Below are 21,022 nucleotides of genomic sequence, written 5' to 3' on the forward strand. Positions count from 1 at the left end.
CTGCTTAAGAGGTACAAGAGAAAGCAATGCACTAGGGTTGGTTTGGAAACAATCCAAATTCCACATGCAAAGTAGCAGCCTTGTGCCTTTGCCACATACTCTTCTTGGATCAAACCTAAAAGAAGAGAGACCAAACACTAAGTTATTACCCAATAAATACTTCCAAACTGAGTTCAACTGTTTGCTATACAGATACCTAGAAGTGATACATGGGGAACAAGGTTCATAGGTTCATAGGTACATTAGGTTGAAAAGGACCTACAAGATCATCTAGTCCAACCATCCTCCTATCACTATCCCTACCCACTGAACTACTAAATCAAATCCCTTAGCACCCCATCTAAACACTTCTTGAACAGCGCTAGGGACGGTGCCTCAAGCACCTCCCTAGGCAGGCCATTCCAGTGCCTGACCACTCTTTCAGAGAAAAAAATTTTCCTCAAAGCTTTTTTGTATAGGCACTACATTTTCTTTAAGTCTTAAAAAACAAATACAAACCTTGTAATATGTCTCCTCCACCTTCCCTCTTCCTCCCCTTTTTCCCTTCCTACTTTCAGAGCAGATTGTACTAGCTCTTCTTTGCATTATTCTTCTCTCCCTTAGTATTAATTTGTGCTTTTTTTAATTTATTTTTTTCTCCCAGTGTCTTCATCTTTTCATTTGCCTGCTTGGTTTGTCTCATGGATCCCAGGGTACACATCTCCCAGCCTCCTTTCACTTTTGAACAGCCCATTCCCTTTGTGCATGACTATTCATCTTAACTTCTTTCTAGTTAACAAATGCTTTTTACTTCCCCAAGGAGAATCTCAGATCCAATCTACAGAGTTCTTCACTTGGGTAAACATGGCAAGATTTTGGTAGCTGCAAACTACTAGTATTAGAAAGAACCAGTAGCATTCCTCTTTCAGATACTTCCAGTTCCACTGGCTCCCACTGGGAGCCAAAGCTGAGTCTTCCAGCAATGCTTATGGCCTCTCTCTGGTAAAACATTCAAGAAAAGATAAAAACTACTGTGCAATATCAGTTGGGAGATGGGGGGGTGATAAATGGAAGAGAAGCTGCACTGCAGAAACTCAGGCCAGTGTCGGAGGAGGTGCAACCAACCTGTTGGTTTTATAACTATATTCCACTTTATTAAGCAGGCTGAATGTCTGTTAAGCTGTAATTTATATATAAATTTCCAGAATTCCAGTATTCAAATTTGTCATTTGAGATGTGGCATTTTCAGCTGAGTATCTCCAAATCTATTTTAGGACATGGTTTCTATTCCCTCTCAACCTTCTGCTTGGTTTAGCATATCATTCTTGAACGTCAAACTTCCCCATTGGTTCTGGTTAGGTCTATCTTTCTGCGACCTTACAGATTCATTATTTTTGTAGTGAGGCTCCTTACAGCAGTCAATGGAAACACTGGTGCTTGTCTGCATAGTCATTGATAAATTGTCGCTGAAGCAGCAAGTCTTGTGGTTGTGGCAGCTTGTCCTAGGGTACGCAGTGAATGGTTGCAGTAATATTTCTTTATTAGCTTGAAGTTCTGTAGAAACATACATTAAACTTTTGCCAGTCAGCCTTGAAACTATGAGCAATGAAGTTGGTGAGGGGTCTGGAGCACAAGTCTTACAAGGAGTGGCCAAGGGAACTGCAATTGTTCAGTCTAGAGGAGCTCAGGGGACACCTTATCACTCTCTAAAACACGTGAAAGAACATTGTTGTGAGATGGATGTTGGCCTCTTCTCTTCTCCCTGGTAACTAGTGATAGGATGAGAGGGAATTTCCTCAAGTTCTGCCAGGCAAGATTCAGGTTGGATATTAGGAAAAATTTCTTTTCTGAAGGAGTTATCAGGTGCTGGAACAGGCTGCCCATGGTGGTGGTTACTGTTCCTGTTACTTCATCACTGTTACTTTATCACTGGTTACTTTATCACTGTTCCTGAAGGTGTCAAAGAAACGTTTAGATGTTGTATTAAGGGACATGCTTTAGTAGGAAAATGTTGGTAGGTGGATGGTTGGATGAGTTGATCTTGGAGGTCTTTTCCAATCTTAACAATTCTATGGTTCTATGACTCTATTCAGCCTCTAACCAGGGAAGTATTTTGTGTTCTTCTGCATTGTCTAAAGTCACACTCAGATTTGAGAGCTTACAGATTATTTTGATTTGTCTCATTCTTGTTGTCCTGAGGTTAATACTCCAGCCATTTCTGAGGGAAGCCCACCCTGCAGTTTCCACAGGCAAGCCTTTCCTCTTCAGATCATTATCTATCTGCAGAACTGCAAAGCCTGATCTGGTGGTGACTTGGAGCACAAAACCTCAGAAAATAGACATGTTCTTTCAAACTGAACTGTATACATTCAAATAGATGTCCTTGAAAGACAATGAGGCTGCAAAACTTTAGCTCTGTTCTCAATAGAGAACAGATTTAAATTCTCAAATTTAAAAAGCATATCTTGTTAAAGCAGATAACATATATAACTGCTTACCAGTGACCTAACATGTCTGCTGACATTTATGCTCACATCCGAGATAACTTTCCACAACTGCTTCTAAGGCTGAAGCAGCCCTGAGGAGTACTTATGTTGGATGTAGTATATGTGGGAATAGTGGTGATGGAGAGCAGGGATTAAGATGGAGGAAATGAAATAAAAATTGCTGACTTAAAACAGGAGCAGCTTAATGAAAGAAAAAAAAAATCCACATAAAACAAACAAAGAAAGAAAGCAAACAAAACAAAAAAAACAAAAACAAACAAACAAACAAACAAAAACAAAAAAAAACACCCACTGAAGTGGTGCAAAAAAAAGGAATTATTTTCTACTTCCCATCAGCAAGTGAATCCCAGCCACCACTTGGAAGGCAGAATCACTCAGGAAGACAAATGCCTTCATACTGATAGTGCCTTTATTCCTTCAGCTTTTATTAAGTTTGGCATCACATGGTATGAGATGTCCTCATCAGTTAAGCTTTCTGGCATTGTCCCTCCTGACCTCTTGGTCACCTCTACCTGCTGGCCCTTGGTGGCAGCTGGAAAGTCAGTGACAACGCTGTGCCACACTTCTCGTCTGTAGCCTTAGCACTGCTCAGTAACAGTGCTGCTCTGACTTCAAGTGCAAGGCACACCTGCGGCATGGGCTGATGCAGGGAGAGTGGCTCCAGCTGGGCTGGAGCCTGTGCAACTTCCACCCCTTATGCCCACTCAGTGTTTTAATTTTATTCAGTACGTAATTGTTGGGCATGTGATCATCTACATGGCACATTTACATCACTGTTTTCCAGTTGGGCAGTGATGGCTTGCCACAGTGCAGCAGCCCAGATAATCTTACCTCTTTGCTGCCACATGGTTCACTTCTACTGCTGTACCCATACCTACAGGGCATTTTCTACCATCCATGAGTTGCTAGATCACGCTACATTGAGGAAGACAAGCAAGTGCTGGCTGTGCACAACTGCTTTTTGAGTCTGAGGCTGAAATGTCCTTGAGGAGCATAAATTTTGGATGCACTACACGTGGGTGTGGTGGCAAGCAGAGTTTGCAGAAGTTCTAGCTGAAACCGAAGTGTTAAGTAAACCCAGCTTTCTCCAGTTTTAGGACATCGTACATGTTTTGGTGAAAATACAGAGTGGACTACAAGCCTCCACCAAACCAAAATTTAAGCATGAGGAAAATAGGGAAGAGACAAGATGAAAGGAGAAGACAAATGTTTGAAATAATTTTGAGGAAGAGTAGGATAGCATTGTTTCCAAGGCATGCATTACTTAACAGGGTGCTTGCCTGGTTTATAATTTTCCCTATTAGTGTTAAGGGATGTGGGCCACATGTCCATAACTTAGGTGGAAACCTACACTTCCAGTATTGCAGGCAGAAAATGTATTCAATAATTTAAATGTGCTCAATAATTTAAACATAAAACCTGCAGTGATTTTTGTTGCCTTGAGTAGTTTCTCTGCAGGACTGACACCAACAAGCAGACAGCGCAGATGGCTCTGCCTAGGGCAAGGTTCTGCAAGTGGCAGCAAACACATGGAAGTCTGGCTATGGGTGTATACAGATGAAATGATGGCTGTCCCTGCCTTCCAGCTGCCTGCTACACTGCTCCAGCACAGGTCATTTCCCCATACCTGAGGTGGCTGAGTGGGATGCCTATTTAGTTCTGGCCTCCAGTTTCTATCTGTAGTAACCTAAACTAGAAAGCTGCTCAGTGGGTGGGAAATGTGTACTGCTGCCACCAGTTGTGACTAGGTTCCTATGTTTGGTACAGTTAGGGCTCTTAGTTAGAACAACTATTTTCATTTTTATTTTCATTTTTATTTTCATTTTTATTTTTTATTTTTATTTTTATTGTGGTTATGCATAACCCTGAGCCATATGTGTCTCCTAGATACAGACATAATTATTATTTTTATTATGTATTTAAATGTCTGAAGGAATACTATTAAGTAGAGTTCAGCAAGTATAAAAGGGAGCTAAAATGATACAAGCTTGAAAATCAGACTAAAGTACATAAAGTGTATTTGATACTTTTGAAAGTAACTCACTTTATGCTCTTTTTGTCCATCAATTGTTTAGTTTTCTTGGTAGCTTAGGTTGCAGATGAGAATGTCACTATGTGGTATTCCCCTGTGGTGGTCAGCTGCCTTCTGCTTTATCCTGCTATTTATAGGAAGAAACCTTTTCCGACTTTTGAAAAAACTGGATTCCACTTTCTGGTTAGTCAAATGTTAAGCTAGAGTTATTTCTACCTCTTGACTGAGCTCAGAAGAAAGTAATTTCTGATGCTCCCACCAACCATTCTTCCTCTTAGAGAGGACAGTTATTTATTGCAGTGTCTTGAAGGCATCGCTGAAATCCTGACTCTGCCTTTTCTGTCCATCAGCCCTCCAAAATTTGAAGGAACATCAGACGCCGTGGTGTTAAAACTTTGCTGAATCATAAAAGTTAAAGCACCTTCAAAGTGAGGCCTTGTACTAAGATGGCATGCTGGATGTGTGATATTTCATCCATTTAAGTATTCTGCATAAGTACCTAGGATCCTGCTAGTTCCCTCCTTGTTGAGAGGTTCCTAATTTTCACTATATTTCCGAAGAGTGCTAAGCAAACCATTTCAATGTAGTATTCTGTCCTGGTGGTTTGGAGCCTTCTCCCTCGTGCTGGTTTATTAATACCTCAGAAAAACTTGGAAAACTTTCACCAGGTCAATGTGGTCCCCTCAGACAAGCTGAATTCCTCCTTCTCCTAATCTGGCTGGGATGCAGAGGAAAGAAGGAAGCACTATAACCAGAATGATACAAGATATTTGAGAAAAAACTGAGATTTCACTGTGGGTGCTCCTCAGGTGCTGATCTACTGTTTCTTTCCTTGGGAGAGATTATCCTCTTGCCGCTGCACGCATGGCAGCTGGACTCTGCTTGACTCAGCAACCAGACAATATTAATAATCTTTGAACACAAAACAAAACACACTGCTAGTGCTGGGGGTGAAGGCTTCATCTTTCTCCCTGCCTACCTTGCCAAGTCCCTAGAGACCATAAATATATGGAGAAAGCTTGAATTCTGCAGGACCATATGTTGCAAATATGTTCATGGGATGACTGTATTTTGTCTTCAGTTACCTCCCACTTGTCCCTGTGTTTTCAGTTAGAATTTTTCCTAAAGAAAAAGTGAAAAATGCTGTTTCCATCTGCCATGAAGTAGCAGATGATAGGTGAAGGAAGTAGGTGAGGACTTGTGACTATGTTCTATGGTAATAAAGAGCAGTAGAGTCCAAATACTCCGAAGTGTGAATATCTACAAGAGATTTGCCTTGATTTGAGATAGCTAAAAGCACCCTTGGGCAGTTCTCCTGCATAAATACCAGCTTCAAGACTTATCCCAAAGAAATAGCTCCTCTAAGGGTGGTACATATACACCATTATACATACCTGATTTAATTTGGTCTCCATCTCTTTCTTCTTTCTATGTGAAGTAGTAGGTACAAACTATTCCAAGGTAAGCACTACAGAAGCAGGGAGTGTGCTTTGGTTTTCCTGTGATATAGAACCACCAATTTCAACCGAAAAGAAATTGTCTTGCAAAAGGATGTAGTGCTTTGTCTTCACTGAGGGAAGGTAGAGTTATTTTTCACTGGGGCATGTTAGTAAACCTGGGGTTAAATTAAAAAAAAAAAAAAAAGTGGATATAGGTCTTGACAAGTCCAGGTCAATACAGAACTGCTTCAGACATTTTGTTTATCCTTCAGTTATAAATATCTAAACATGTTCCAGACCTGGAATGTCTACCCAAAACTGAGTGTCACCTGTGAAGCTTGGTGGTAATTATGTGGATATGTAAGCAGATCCTGCTCTGAAAATGGCTGAGAGAATCATCCTTGTGGGACAGACTGATCAGTTAACTGGGATTACTTAATTGAATCCCCCATGTTCTTTCTCAAGTAAGGTCTTTGCTCACTATGCTCCTGAACACTTTTTGTCACTGGGGGAATTCACAGTCCAGCCTGCTCCACTGATCTGCTCCACTTCAGGACACAGCTTTCCATGCTTGTAGACACCAATGTAACAAGAGACAATCAGATGTTTTCATTTGAAAACTGTGCATTAAAGGATATTTTTTAAAAACTGGAAACCATTTTAACTTTAGAAATGGAGTACCACCCAGCAGATCAAGAATACAGTAAGAAAATACAAGTGGAAATAGATGATCATGTGAATACAGAGAGAAAATTGTAGAATTAGAGTGGAACTATACATGCTATTCCCTCTTCGGTGCAGTGATTCAGCTAGACCACAAGAAATTCCAGTGAGACCTATCACACCAAGTATGAAGCTAAAATTAGACATTTGCAAAAACAAATAAGAATGTAAAAATCAAACACGGCTGCAGCATCTTCAGAAAGAGATGAAGAACTTGAATAGGAGCTGCTAAAGATTAAGTCTGTGATTTACTATGAAATGTCTGTAGGCAAACCAGTTTGAATTGTTCACTGAAAATACTTTAATCCCAGTAGTGCGTGCTATGATTGCTAAACAGTTCCTGAATTCAAAATCTAAGCAAAAGTAACTGCTGAGTATAGGAACTTCACTTAAGGTGAATTCTTGATGGTGGCCCTTTTGAATCAGGACACTTTTGGAGGATATGCTGGGAGGTAGACTCCAAGAAGTAAAAATAAGTCAAACAAACTACAAGGAAGCCTTCTAGGTTTTATGGTTGTTTATTTATCTCTTGGTTGCTTGCTTGCTTGCTATTTTGTTTCTTGTGTTGTTTTGTTTCTTTTTGCTTGTTTACTTTTTTTGTTCGTATTTCCCATGTAGTCTTCCAAGGGCAGATCAGCTGGATTTATGAACATATCTGTTGTGAGGCTCTGGTAGATCCTTGCCTAGCCTCTTCTTGGCCATCCAAGAGACTATACTCCTTCTCTGCATCTTCACAGTTGAAACTGGAAAAATATTCACTCAAGTATCTCAAAACTTACAGCTATTTTTGATGTGTTTCCCTCAACTGCACTTAGACAAATTCCATTCTCCCCCAGTCATCTTAGGTCATATCTAGACCTGTTTCTTTCTATGCTCTTCCTCACATTTATTTCTTCAAGTATGACACTTAATAGAATCAACAATGTGGAAAACCATGTCACTGCCTCACAGACTGTAAAATGAGGTTCACTTTTTGCATAACATGGTCTCTCCACCCACGAGATAAATAAAATATTGCTTATCAGAAATTATAGGCCTTACTGTCCTGTCCTTGGGTCCCATATTACCCTGCTGTTGACAACACCGCATCAGAGTTCCACTACAGTTCAGGACCATGGGCTCTTCTAAGTGGCAGGAAGAAACATCTGGAGCCTGTTTCCCATGTTTCATACAGCCAGACACTCGTCTGCTTCACAGATAGTTCCAGAGTTCATCAGGGCTACTGAGGCGAAGTCCAGCCTGAAATTCAAATAGGCAGGATCAACATTTCCATAGGGGTCACCTGTTTCAACCTCATCTTGCTCTTCGCCTCCCTTTTTCTTGTCTTCTTATTTAACTGAGGGATCTTTGTTGTCCAAAGAAGGAATGCATTTAATCAGTTGGAAGATTTCCAGATGATATTAGGAGTGATGTACTGCTTTGTCCTCCACTAATGGTGGTGCATTCCAGCTGGAGTGCTCTCTGAGCACATGCTGTACATAACTGTACTGAAACACAGAATACACTGCATGCCTGCGTGCACTCTGCTTGATCTCAAAAGAGAGATGTGAGCAAGATCGCTGATAGCTCCATTCAGTCAAACCAGTATCCTAAAGGGGAGAACTAGATATCTGAGTGTGCCTCTTGTCAATGTATCCTCATTAGACAATTCTTTAAAGAACTGATTCCTGAAATTTCAGGCAAGATCCATAGAAATGCTAGTCATCAGTGAATAAGAGGTGACTGATAACTACAGCTGACTAAGACAAATAATATAAAACTATAAGTACTTTTAGTGGAAAAAAAAACAAAACAAAACAGTTTACATGGTACACTTTTGTGTAGAGGAGTATTTTTTTTCTATTACAATATGCCTACAGTGGAAAAAAAAACAACAAATCTTAAAAATATACGCAGACAATATATTTGGACTGAAGACAAATGAACCTCCTTCTTTTCCTGGGTAATTTTAAAAATATGATCTGTCAGGATAGACAACAACAACAGGCATATTTTAGCCCAGATAAATTAAAAAAAAAGAAAAAAAAGAAAAAAAAAGGAATGGAAAATGGAAATCAGACTTGTAACTCATATGGCTCATTGAAGCTATGTATGGGACAACATAAACAAAGACAAATTTCAGCAGAGTGAATAGGTAGCCAGTGTGGAGCTACATCCACTTGTTTAGCATGGTTTCCAAGCCTGCTGGGTTTATGAACTGGTCTTGAAGCAGCCTGCTGGAAAAAGAAGTCAGGAACCCAAAGCCAAAAAAGACTTGTGCAAAGGGTGCTTTGGCTGTTGAAAGTGAATACTTAACATTCTGTCAGGTTTCATATAAAGTCATAGAATGGCTTGAGTTGGAAGGGACCTTAAAGATCATCCAGTTCCAACCTCCTGCAGTGGAAAGGGCTGCCATCCACCATATCAGGCTGCCCAGGGCCCCTGCAACCTGGCCATGAACACCTGCAGGGATGGGGCATCCACAACATTTCTCAGCATAGTTTTTTGCCACCCTCTGAGCAAAGAATTTTATTTTAATATTGCATTTAAATGTTACCTGTATTAGTTTAAAAACATTGCCACTTGTCCTGACACTATCTACCCATGGAGAAAGTCAATTTCTGTCTTCTTTCTTAGCTCCCTTGAAGTACTGAAAGGCTGTAATAACTTTTTCTCACAGTCTTTTCTTCCCCGAGCTGAACAAGCCCAGCTCCCTGAAACTTTCTTCATATGAGAGGAGTTCCAACCCTCTAATCATCTTCATGGCCTTCCTCTGGACCCACTTCAACAGCTTCAAATCATTCTTTGTGCTTGGGGCCCAAGGTGCTGGATGCAGTACTCCAGATGGGGCCTCAAAGGGCAGAGCAGAGGGGGACAAGCCCCTCCCTCTCCCTGCTAGTCATGCCTCTTTAGGGGCAGCCAACGATGCTCTTGGCCTTCCAGGCTGCAAGTATGCACTGCTGACTGAAGTAGAGTTTTTTGTCTGTCAGGACTCCCAAGTCCTTCGCAGGGCTGCTCTCAAGGAGTTCTTCTCCCAGTCTGTACAAACACCTGGGACTGCCCCAAGCTGAGTGTAACACCTTGCATTTGGCCTTGTTGAGTCTCATTAGGTTCATGTGGGCCAACCTTTCAAACTTGTTCAGGTCCCTTTGGATGACATCCCTTCCTTCTGTATCAACTGCACCACTCAGCTTGGTGTCATCAGCAAACTTGCTGAGGGTACACTTAATCCCATCATCTGTATCATTAATAAAGATATTAAAGAGTACTAGATTCAAGACAGAGACCTAGGGTACACTACTCACGACCAGCTTCCACCTGGACATAGAGCCATTTAGCACAAACCCCTGCATTCAAACTTCCAACCAACTCTTTATCCACCCGACAGTCCAAATCCACGTCCCTCAGATTTAGAGATAAGTGTATGTTACAGGACCAAGTCAAAGCCCTTGCACAAGTCCAGATAGATGACATGAGCTGTCCTGCCTTTGTCCACTGATGCTGTCACTCACATGCCATAGAAAGCCACCAGATTGGAGAGGCATCATCTACCTACAGTGAGGCCACACTGGCAACATCTTCCTAGAGTGACATTTCCTTTTTTTTCAGTAACTGGAGATTTCACCTGATAGCCACAACTTTTCAAATGTGATGGATAGTGGGTAGGTAACCACATCAGTCAGTTCTTTCAGAATCATGGGCTGCATATCATCTGTCCTTGTAGACTTATACACATTCAGTCTTACTGAGGGCAGTTTCGGCCTTGCTCTGCTTTTACACTGGGAGGGATTTTGCTTCCCTAGGTCTCACCTAGAGGTTCAGGGATTTTGCTTCCCTAGGTCTCACCTAGAGGTTCAGGGATGTGAGATTCAGGAGTGTAAGAGATGTGAGAAGCCTTGCTGGCAGTGAAGACTGAGGCAAAGAAGCTGTTGACTACCTCAGCCTTCTCCATGTGAGTTGTACCCAGTTCTCTCTTTGCATGTATCAGAGGCGGTACACTCTCTTTGGCTTGTCTGTTCTCATCCTTCATTGTCATTTTTTTACATCCCCTGTCAAGTGCAGCCTTGGCTTTCCTAATCTCATCTCTTCATGTCCAGACAGCATCCCTGTGTTCTTCCCAGGTGAAATGTCCTTGTTTTCACTGTCTGTACACGTTCTTTTTACCCCTCCGTTTGACCTGCAAGTCCTTGCCAGACCATGTCAGTTTCCTGATTCCTCTGTTTGTTTTCTTAAACTGATCCACTATATCTTTGATTTTTAATGAGAGCATTAGATTTCATTTCTGAAGCCAGAATTCACTCGTAATGGTGAACTTCAGAACACAGTTTCTAGTGGTGCTTGAGCAAGAATGATACTACAATGCTGACATGCAGTCATTAGGACCTTCACACAGAAATATGCACTGTCAGAATGACAATGTTTGATCTTGTTATACATAGAGGAAGGAATACAACTTGGTCTAATTGACTCTCTTTAAGCAGTGAGGCTGGTGAGCGTGATTTCCAGAGGTTCCTTCTTTCCTCAAGCAGTCTGTGCTTCTGTCATAAAATGCTGTGCACCTTCTCATTATTGATAACAGATGTCAGTGGGAAAATGTAGGATTACGGGGCTGAAAACACTACAAATTCAGTGAGAAATGCTGGTGGTCTTCTCAAGGTTTTTAAAAATCATGATTTCCAAAATATCATGACCAACTTAATGCTAGAACAGAACTTGTATAATTCTGGTGTTGTTAAAATACTTGAAGCACATTACAATTTTCTAAGCATTTCCCTAAAGCTATATGACCTCCTACAAGTGTGTAAAATAAATCTCAATTTTCTTGCATCTCACATCTTCAAGAACGGAAACTTTAAATTAAATGTATGCCAGCTTTGCAAAAGTTGCTGGTGGGGGAATACACATATTCAGCGAAGGCTGTGAAGAAGGAACCTGATAAGAGGAAAAGGTATAAAAGATATGTCAAAATATGAGATTATATATATATATATACAAAATGTATATCAGCTAAGGTGAAGGGTGAAGTATGGAAAAAGTAGTCAACAGTTTATTGACAAAGTTTATTCACCTAAGTAAATAAATTCATACATGATCTATGACACAGTTTTGCTCTTGGACAGATTGAGAAAGTTGGTGTCTTCCCAGGATGACTTGGCCAATTGAAGTACTTCTTATTTTCTCTCTTTTTTTTTTCTCTGTTAACCTGTATTTGCCTAGACATTTACTTATTTATATGCCTGACAATTAAAATGATAATTATAGAAACATTCAGGTGGAGAAGTACACCCAGAGGTAAAACTTCTTTCTTAAAGTAGGGCTTTGCCCAACTTTGTCTCAAAACTTTCTAAGAGGCACAAGTTTATCTGAGAAACCTCTTCAGAAGTGAAACGGTCCTCAGAGAGATCTTTTTCCCTTTACGTCCCTTCAGAATCTCCATTGATTCACTTTATGACCACTGCCTCTCATTCTTCCACTGTTTACTTCACTACAGATTATAGATCTGCTTTTTGTGCGTAACTCCCCTATCAATGTTAGACCTGCAATAGCTGTCCCTTCTCAAGGCAGAACTAGACTGGTTCCCTAAGCTTCTCCTGGTAGGACATGTTCTTCAGACCCTTTCCTATGCTGGTGGCCTCTGACAGGCTTGCTTAAATTTATCGATAACTTTCTCACATTGATGCACCCAAAAGTGGATGTTCTGTGCCAGACTCGTAACAAGTGACAAGTAAAAAGAGGCAATTGCAATCTGCAATGTACTGATCTGCTAATATATCCCATCAGATGCGCTGTTGCTTCTCATCACTGCCAGGATATACCTGTGGCTCACATTTAGTCTGTTGTCTCCCAGAACTCATAAGGCATTTTTAACAGACTTGCTTTCCTTCTAGGGAGTCAGACTTCAGTCTGTCCCATTCAGAGAGTCTGCTCCAGGTGCAGTACTTTGTTTTGTTGAATTTTATTTCTACTGCCTGTCTGGGTCCCTTGTAACGACAACCCTATTGTTCAGCATATTAACTACATAACCACTATGGTGCCATCCACAGACTTGAAAATGGATGTTATTTTTACTTCTCCAAGTCATTGACAAAAGTATAAAACTGTTCCCAGAAAACCCCTTAATAATTCCATCTGACCAGCCTTCAGACACTGTACTACTTATTAACTAATACTCTTTGAGACCCACAGTGCAGCCAACTTTTCACTCACATGGTATTTCACCCATCTGGGCACTAATGCTGTACTATGGGGTCAAAATATTGTGGGAGACTGTATCAAAAGCCTTGCTAAAGTCAAACTATCTGACATCTACAACTTTCCTCACATTTGCAAAACCATTATTTCATTACAGATGGTAGCTGGATTGGTCTGCTGTGGTTTACCATTGATAAGACATGTTCTTGTCCTTCATGTGTTCAGAAGTGGCATGGGTAGACTTGTTCCATTACTCCCTCAGGGACTGTCACTATGTTAAACATGCTTGTTACTGGCTGCTTTTTTACATGGATGGGCTAGCATACTCTTCAATAGCATTGCTAAAGACATTGCAACTGATATTACAGGAAAGAGGTTGAAAAGATAGCAAATCAGTGCCTCACCTCTCACAGGGTCACAACTCAGTTGTGACTAGGGGTATTTTAAAGAAAACTGACTTCTTGAGTAGACATGGTCGTGTCACCTTGCTTCAGGTTTTGTCTTCTGAAAGAGACCTCTAGCAAAAGAAAACCAAAATCTATCGACTCTGACATAGTGGTTTTCCAAATCTGTAGTGTTTGGCTCTGGAAACAGTAGGTATCAAAAATAAATTGATGCATAAATAAGCAGGAGCGTAGTTTATAATTTCACATACACTCTTATGATCCATTATTGTTGTTTCTGTCTTGTCATGGTTTTGGCTGGGATGGAGTTAATTTCAGAAATGTCAATATGGTGCTGTTTTGGATTTCTGATGAAAATAGAGGTGATAACAAATGGATGTTTCATTTTTCACGGTGACAAGGACTTCTCTGCTTACACTGCCCTGCTGGCTAGGAGTTGAGGCGGCAGGAGTTGGGAGGGGACAGAGCCAGGACAGCTGACCCACAAAGGCCAAAGGGGTGTCCCCCACCACACGATGTATGATATATGAGGTAAAGAAGGAAGAAAGGGCCACGTTTGGAGTAAAGGCATTTTTCTTCCCAAGAAACTTCTACATGTGATGAGCCCTGCTGTCCTGGAAGTGGCTGAACACTTGCCTGCCACTGGGAAGTAGTGAACAAATCCCTTTGCTTTGCTTGCTCTTGTGGTTTTGGCTTTGCACAGTAAACTGGCCTTATCTCAACACAGGGGTACTTACACTTTCATCTTGTCATTCTTCTCCCCCAGCCCACCTGGGGAGAGTGAGAGAGTGGCTGTGCAGGGCTTGGCTGCTTGCCATTAAACACAACAGTGCTTTTCGGGCTCATTGTGTGGTACAAAGCGTGTGACAAGATTAGGTTGGAGAATGGAGTGTGCTAGACCAAATTTATAGATTTTATGGCTGTTTAGCTGCAACTTGTGCTTGCTATATGTAAGAGTTCAGAGCTTATTACTGGCTGTTTTTATTTCTGCCTTTTGCTGTATTCCTTTGCCGTACTCCTTAGCATCTCGCTTTGCTGTGCTTGAGATCACTCTGGTAACAGCCTCAGCCATGTGCCTGGGCTGGTAAAGAGCCGCAGGATTGCTGCTGTTCCTGTGGTGCTGCACTGGGCAGGATGGAACTCCAGACTAAACTCAAGCTACTGAGTCTGTGACCTGTGGATGAGTTTTCATGGGAGCATTTGTGGCCATGGAAAGGTCTGTGCAGCAGCAGATGCACCTTGCAGCATCCATGTTTGCAGATAAGGCCATGCCAGAACACCTTGAAGCATCTGTGGCTGGGGATGAGACCGCAACACAGCACGTATCTAAAGAGACTGTGGCCAATTAAAGATGTTGTGCCAGAGCAGGTACAACTCTAAAGACCACGGGCAATTGGCCAACTGAAGCAGGGGCAAGAGGAGGAGTTCACTGGAAAGTTACACCTTCTCCCTGGTCCCATAGCAACAGATACACCTTCAAGTTGTTCTCACCCATGGTCTAAACTGGATGTCACAGGAAGGTCTCCAGCAGGAACACAGGATGAGCTGCACAAGCAGCAGTGTGAGTGTAGCATGGGCCCCACCTGAGCTGCACATTTGGAGCACCTGTTGTCCATGTCCCTGCTGGGCAAGCTGGGCCCTGCTGCCCCGGACACGGCTCAACACCTGCTTGTGCATGAGACGCTGTGATAACCCCTTCTTCACCCTGCTCGTGCACAGCCTTGGCTTCACCTGGTGAAACGTCCATCCCTCATCATCTCACCCGTTTCCCTTTCCCATTCTCTCGCCATTCCACGCCTTCCACGCACCCCACGACGAGCAACCCTCATCCTCACAACCCGGAGCAGTGACACCGAGGTGACGGGACAGCACGCCCCGCCCACCAACCATCTCCCGGTACGAGGCCCCTGCCACCCCCGGGCTCCCCGGCACGCACGCGCGTGGGCCGCCCCACTCCTCGGGGGAGGGAGCAGCGAGCGGCGAGCCCGGCGCATGCGCTCTGAGCGCGGCACTCTCACTCGGCTGCTCTCGGGCCGCGCTCGGCTATTTCCGCCTCTTTGTTTTAAACTCCGGGCCGAGCCTTTTAATTTTAAACACCCCCCCCCCCTCCCCCTTCCCTTTCCCCCTCTCCCCGCACACACAGACACACAGTTGATTTTTTAATTATTATTATTTATTTGTTTCATTTTTATTTATTTTCAATTTTCCACGATAGGAAGGGAAGAAGGGCCGGTCTCTCTCTCTCTTTTTCTCTCTCTCTCCCTCCCTTCCCCCTCCCCTCCTCTCCAACCTCCTCCTCCTCCTTCTCCCCTCCTCTCGCCCTCCCTCTCCCCACGAAGGACGGGCAGAGCAGTGCAGAGCGCCGGCGGCTCGCGGAGCGGCGGACCCCCCCCCCCAACAGCGGCCGGAGACCGCGCCCCTCCCCGCAGACGGACACGGCGCCGCCCCCCCCCCCGGGCAGGTCAGTGGGGCCGGGGCCTGCGGCGTCCCCGGGGCGGGTGGGCGGCCTGCGTGAGGGTTTCGTGCTGCCCACGGGGGATGGGGGAGGAGGGATGAAGGGGGAGGGGCGGGCGGCGCGGGGGAGCGGCCGTGCGCCCCCCGTGTGCGTGGGGGCTGCGCGTCAACTTTGTGTGTGCCGTCGTGGGGTGGGGGGTGTGGGTGGTTTATGTGTGGGGTTATATCCCCGCACAAGGGCACGCGGGTAAGGCGAGGGGGAAGCTTGTGGCGCCGATAAACGGGGGATAAAGTGGTGCTGGAGTGGATGGTCGCACGTATCCGAGGTGTGTGGGTGTGCGTGTTTGGCACGGTTGGCTTCTGGTGGTTTGCTCTGAGTTTTAGTGACTTGGGTTGGTTCCTTCAAGGCCCGAAGTGAGGGGTGTTCCTCTTCAGAGCGTCCGTGCCCTGGACTTAATGAGGGGCAGCGCGGGTCTGGTCTTACTGCTGCTTCGGGCTGCTGCTTCAAAGGTATTTTTGGGAGTATGGAAGTATCGCAGTATGCAGGCTTTGTGTCGAAGCAGCTTAGCCATTTCCTGCCTTTTGCAGGAAATAGATGTGTCTGAGGAGCCAGGACCAAGAGATTCCGTTTCATTGTCCCTACATGCTCTTTAACATCCAAGAAAAACAGTGAATGCTTCCAGTATTCCTCCAGATTGCCTTTCAGAATTGTGTGCTGGAGTCTCTTGGAACAGTTAAGTTCATGGGAGAAAAGATTTGCATTTTAAAGCAGAAAAGAAAGGGGAAGAAAAGTTGAGCTGCTCCTCAAACATAGGTTTATCTTAACTTCTTCATCCAGTACACAGATCGTCTAATGTAAGCCGATTCCCTCTCTGAAGCCTGCTGAATACATTGTGACAGGTCTTGCTACTATGTACTGGGGTTGTGTTTGTTGTTTCTTTTTTTTTTTTCCTCCTATTGTTATCATTTGGTAGGACACGCGTGAGCTTTTTGTTTTTTGGGGTTTTTTTTAGTGTCAGGTCAGATAGGAATCTGTACTGTGAAACTTACCATGTGTTTCTTAAAGGATGCTTTGCAGTTGGTGCAGCTCTTTTGTTGGTGACAAGATGAATGGAAATAAAATGCACCCTTCCACTAGCTTTATTCAGCCTGGAGAAAAGGAGGCTCAGGAGAGACCTGATAGTGGTATTCCAGTACTTAAAGGGATTTTATGGGGGGGAAGAATCAACTTCTTATACAAGCAGATAGTGATAAGAGGAGGAAGATCTAAAAGAGGGGAGATCTTGATTACATGTCAGGATAAAATTCTTTACCCAGAGGGCAGTGAGGCCTTGGCATAGCTGCCCTGAGAAGCTGTGGTGCCCCATCCCTGGAAGTGCTCAAGCCCAGGTTGAATGGGGTCCTGGGCAGCCTGAGCTGGTGGGGGGAGGCCTGCCCATGGCAGAGAAATGATACTCAAGATCCTTTCTAACCCAAATCATAGTGTGATTACTTCAGTTTAATTTGGTTTTGTAGCCATTTTACAGTGTGCTTATGAAAACACAGAACTAGCGCAGAACTGAAGGTATTCGGTGAGAGTTTGAAGAAAACCTGACTCTTTTCGAATGAGATGTGTAAGGGTACTGCAACTTAAAGGTCAGAAAGATGCAGCTTTCAAAGTACTTTGTAAAATCCTACATTATGGAAATCTGTTTCATTTCTGTACCTGGGTTTATGCGGCCAACTTGATCCAGTGGCTCTGATATCAGCGTAGAAAATCAACACTGAATGCTTTTAAAATGTTGTGTTAAAGTCGACTTGTAACAGTACAAGCATAATAACTTCTGCTGTTCCAAGTACTAGTAATTATTACACCATGGAAGACTTCTGCTCTTAGAAGACTGTGAAGTACCATCTTCAGTACTTGCTAGTACAGAATTGAATCATGAAATCATAGAATTGTTGGAGTTGAAAAGGACCCTTAAAAATCATCTAGTCCGACTCCCCCACAGTGAACATTTACAGCTAGATCAGATGCTCAGAGCTCCATCCAGCTTGACCTTGAGTGTCAGCAGGGACTGGGATCAATTTTGTGGCCCTCCTCTGAACACATTCCAACACGTCTATGTCTCTTCTATAATGAGAGCTACACACCTGGATGCAGTGCTCCTGGTAAGGTCTCACCAGTGCAGAGCATCAGGGAAGGATCACCTCCCTTGCCCTGCTGACCGTGCTGCTTTTGATGCAGCCCAGGATGCAGTTGGCTTTCTGGGCTGTGGGTTGCTGGCTCACATGCAGCTTACCTCCACCAGTACTCCCAAGTCTTCTGTAGCTGCTGCAGTTGCCCAACATGCTCATACTGAGTACGTAGAAGCATTACAGGAAGGTCATCTCTGAACTTCATGCTGGAGACTTAGTTAAAGCTTTTTTTCCCCAAGAAGTTCTACACTGATAGCTTCCATTTCTTTTTTTCCACTAAATGACTGTTTAATCTAGTTGACCTTTTTAGTTTTTGTCTTTCTTATTATATTTTTTTCTTTTAAAAAGACACATAGTGATCTCCCGAGAATGAAATAGTTCCAGAGTGTGACACTGACTTGTCTGTAAGAAGTAGTGCTTCCATTGCAGCTCTGAGCTTAGGTATGGGTTGCAAAGTGGATGTGAGCATAGTGTTTTGAAAAGCATGCATGTCAGTAGCTTTTTACTTCTTAGCTACAGTTTTGAGAAACGTTGGCTTACAAATGTAGGGAAAATGCAATAAGAGTCTGTGTATGAATTAAACATTTTCTTGTTCTCTTTGTTTTTTTTTGTTGTTGTTGTTTTGGAGATATTGTCCAGTTAACATCCAATTGGAAGTAGAGGTACTAAGTGAAAGCTTGTGCTGATAATGGTGTTTGAAGATGCAAAAGACCATCAGTAGTCCTGACTGATTCCATGGTTTGATCGTGGTTTTGTTTTTGTTATTGCTAGTAAGGGTGTATAATGTTTCAAACCACTCCAACCTGCTAGGTTAGGTACACTGTTGGGTTTAAAGGAAATTCAGAGAACTCAGGGCAGCTTGACTGAAATAAGTTAAAAGCCAGGAAGAAGCTGCCTGTGTCTAGGGTCTTTTACTTACGCTAGACTTCTTTTGAAGTTCTGTCTTAAGTTTATAGTTTCCTGTTCTTCACACCTGCCCCTTAGAAACACAAGCTTTGTGTATTAGACTGTAAGTTTAGTTGATAGATGGAAGTGTAATAAAAAGGAGACAAAAGGATTATTCTGCATTAAAATCAGTCCTTGCTGTTGTGATAAATAACGCTGTTTCAAGTCTGAATGAAGACTCGCTGTAAACACTGGTTTATTCTATAATCTGTTCTTAAGTGTCCCAGAAAAAGCTTTGTGCTTTCCTCTGAATTAGATTCTTGAATTAGTTTTACTGAATGTAAGTGCTTCTATATTTAAATCAACAAACTATGGAAGCAAAATTCAGCGTGGTGAGAACATGCAAGATTGAAAGCCTTAGTTGCTTCTGAAAGTTTGACTGAAGCTTGTTTCTGCACAGACCTGGAAGTCTTTCAGTCATACTGAAGCATTGTAGAAAGGAATATAACAGCAGTGACATGATCAATTGTATTGTTTCTCCACTTTTTTTTTTTAATCAGATCAAGTACTTTAAAACTAAGGGGTAGTGCAGGCCATTCAGAAGTAGAGGGAGTGACAAACTGATGTGCTCGAGTTACTTGTGTTTTGTGCTGAGAAGATGACTGCTTAACACGTTAATGACCGCCTCTCGTTCAAATAGCAGAATTTGAGGAGCTTTGGGGGAAAGTTCAGGAGTGGACTGAAAAGGAGGAAAAGTGTGTGTGTATTTGTGTGTTGGCATCACCGCAGTGCAAGTCAAACTGTGAGGAAGAAATAGGCAAGTGCAACTAGTTCTACCATTACTTTCCCTGTCTCTTTAAAGTGACAAGAAACAGATGTCTTATGCCTGTAGACATGCATTTAGGCTGTCTATAACAGATACCTACTTCATGTTCTGCCTTTGTGTTTGACAGTAACTTAAAATTTTGTCTGTGTTAAAAGGGCTTGTGTTTTGGTGGCTGTAACCATTTGTAATGTTTGCAAGTAAGGATAGCTTTGCTTTTGAAATACCATAGTTTCATTTTTGTTTAAGGTGGGAAGCATTCTCTGTGTTTCGTATGTCTGCAAGAATGTGCAGTGCTGTACTTGATTAACTAAAGGAGGAGGGTTATATTTTCAGGTCACCCTGATGAATGCCTTGTTATTTGCTGACTTGCAAATGGTCTTCAAATTCTTCTGTTTTACTTAAGAACTCTCCCTTTATTCCACATGTAATCAGACGGTCAGTGTATGGTATTATATCAGACAATGATTATGTGATCACTATGGTTTTACAGGATATAATGCAGATCTTGAGTGAACTAAGAGTGGCATTATGCCTTAACAGGTCATCTCTGTGTTTTCCTGCAATGTGCACACAGACATTCATATGATGTTTGTAAGCAGAAAGTGTTTACTAGTGGAAATATGTGAGTATGGCCAGTGCAATTTTTGCAGATTTTTTTTCCTATTTTACTTTTTCAGGTATTATATATATATATTTCCTATTTTCTACCCAGTTCTACAGTTAGTGATTCCAGTGGTCTTGTGTCACTGTACTGGTTGATTGTTTACTGATTTGCATATCCTTTCCCGTATACAGTTTCTTGAGCTTCACTGACTTTTTTTTCAGGGAAAATCAAGCATAACACCACCACTTGTTGAATGCTGGCTTAGAATTTCTTCCACAAGTGCACACTGTTTTGGTCCTATGCAAAAGTCTGCATATGAGAAGTTGTTCTTTTGTGTTAGCATGGAAGTGGTATAATCAGAAACTGTGCTCCATTAAATAAACCTACCAGGTTTAGAGATAAAAAATTTACTCTTTTTAGGAGCTGTTGCATGAATGTATTTCTTTCACCTGTTAGTGAATGACAACAAAACTGCCTTTTTCTGTAACAGTTTCCTGAGGCTGATTGCAAAGTTGTCTTGAAGCATAGAATGGTTTAAGATACAAGTTCATGCTTTTAGTAGAAAGAAAGGTCTTCCTACTGAGGCTATTTGCTACACCTATCCTGTTCTCAGACATTTTACTTTATCCTCTGGAAAGTCTTTGTATACATTTTTGCTCCAAACCTTCTTCTCCCAATGAGTGTGGACCTGATAAAATGACATTACTTTAACTTGAATCTGTACTTTTAAGGTTTAAAGTTTATTGCTACAATCCATATCTATCCCTGCACTAAAGTACAAAATCTAGCCTATTAAAAATGCTGTTTTAATAGCTTATTT

The 21,022-nt window shown here is 42.4% G+C and overlaps 1 protein-coding gene across 2 annotated transcripts in view; it reads left to right on the plus strand.

Moving 5' to 3' along the window:
• Window positions 1-15,635: 15,635 nt before the first annotated feature.
• PCGF3 (polycomb group ring finger 3) overlaps window positions 15,636-21,022 on the plus strand; it is a 45,048-nt gene continuing 39,661 nt past the window's right edge. Inside the window, exon 1 of one of the 2 annotated variants that reach the window (XM_065744254.1) lies at window positions 15,636-15,716. The gene's annotated coding sequence lies outside the window, so the exon portion shown is untranslated. The remainder of the gene's footprint in view (window positions 15,717-21,022) is intronic. The other variant, XM_065744253.1, reaches the window with a different exon arrangement.

Source organism: Cyrtonyx montezumae, unplaced genomic scaffold, assembly GCF_038088225.1.
Source record: "Cyrtonyx montezumae isolate F1298 unplaced genomic scaffold, pur_monq_1.0 scaffold_30, whole genome shotgun sequence".
Lineage (NCBI taxonomy): Eukaryota > Metazoa > Chordata > Aves > Galliformes > Odontophoridae > Cyrtonyx > Cyrtonyx montezumae.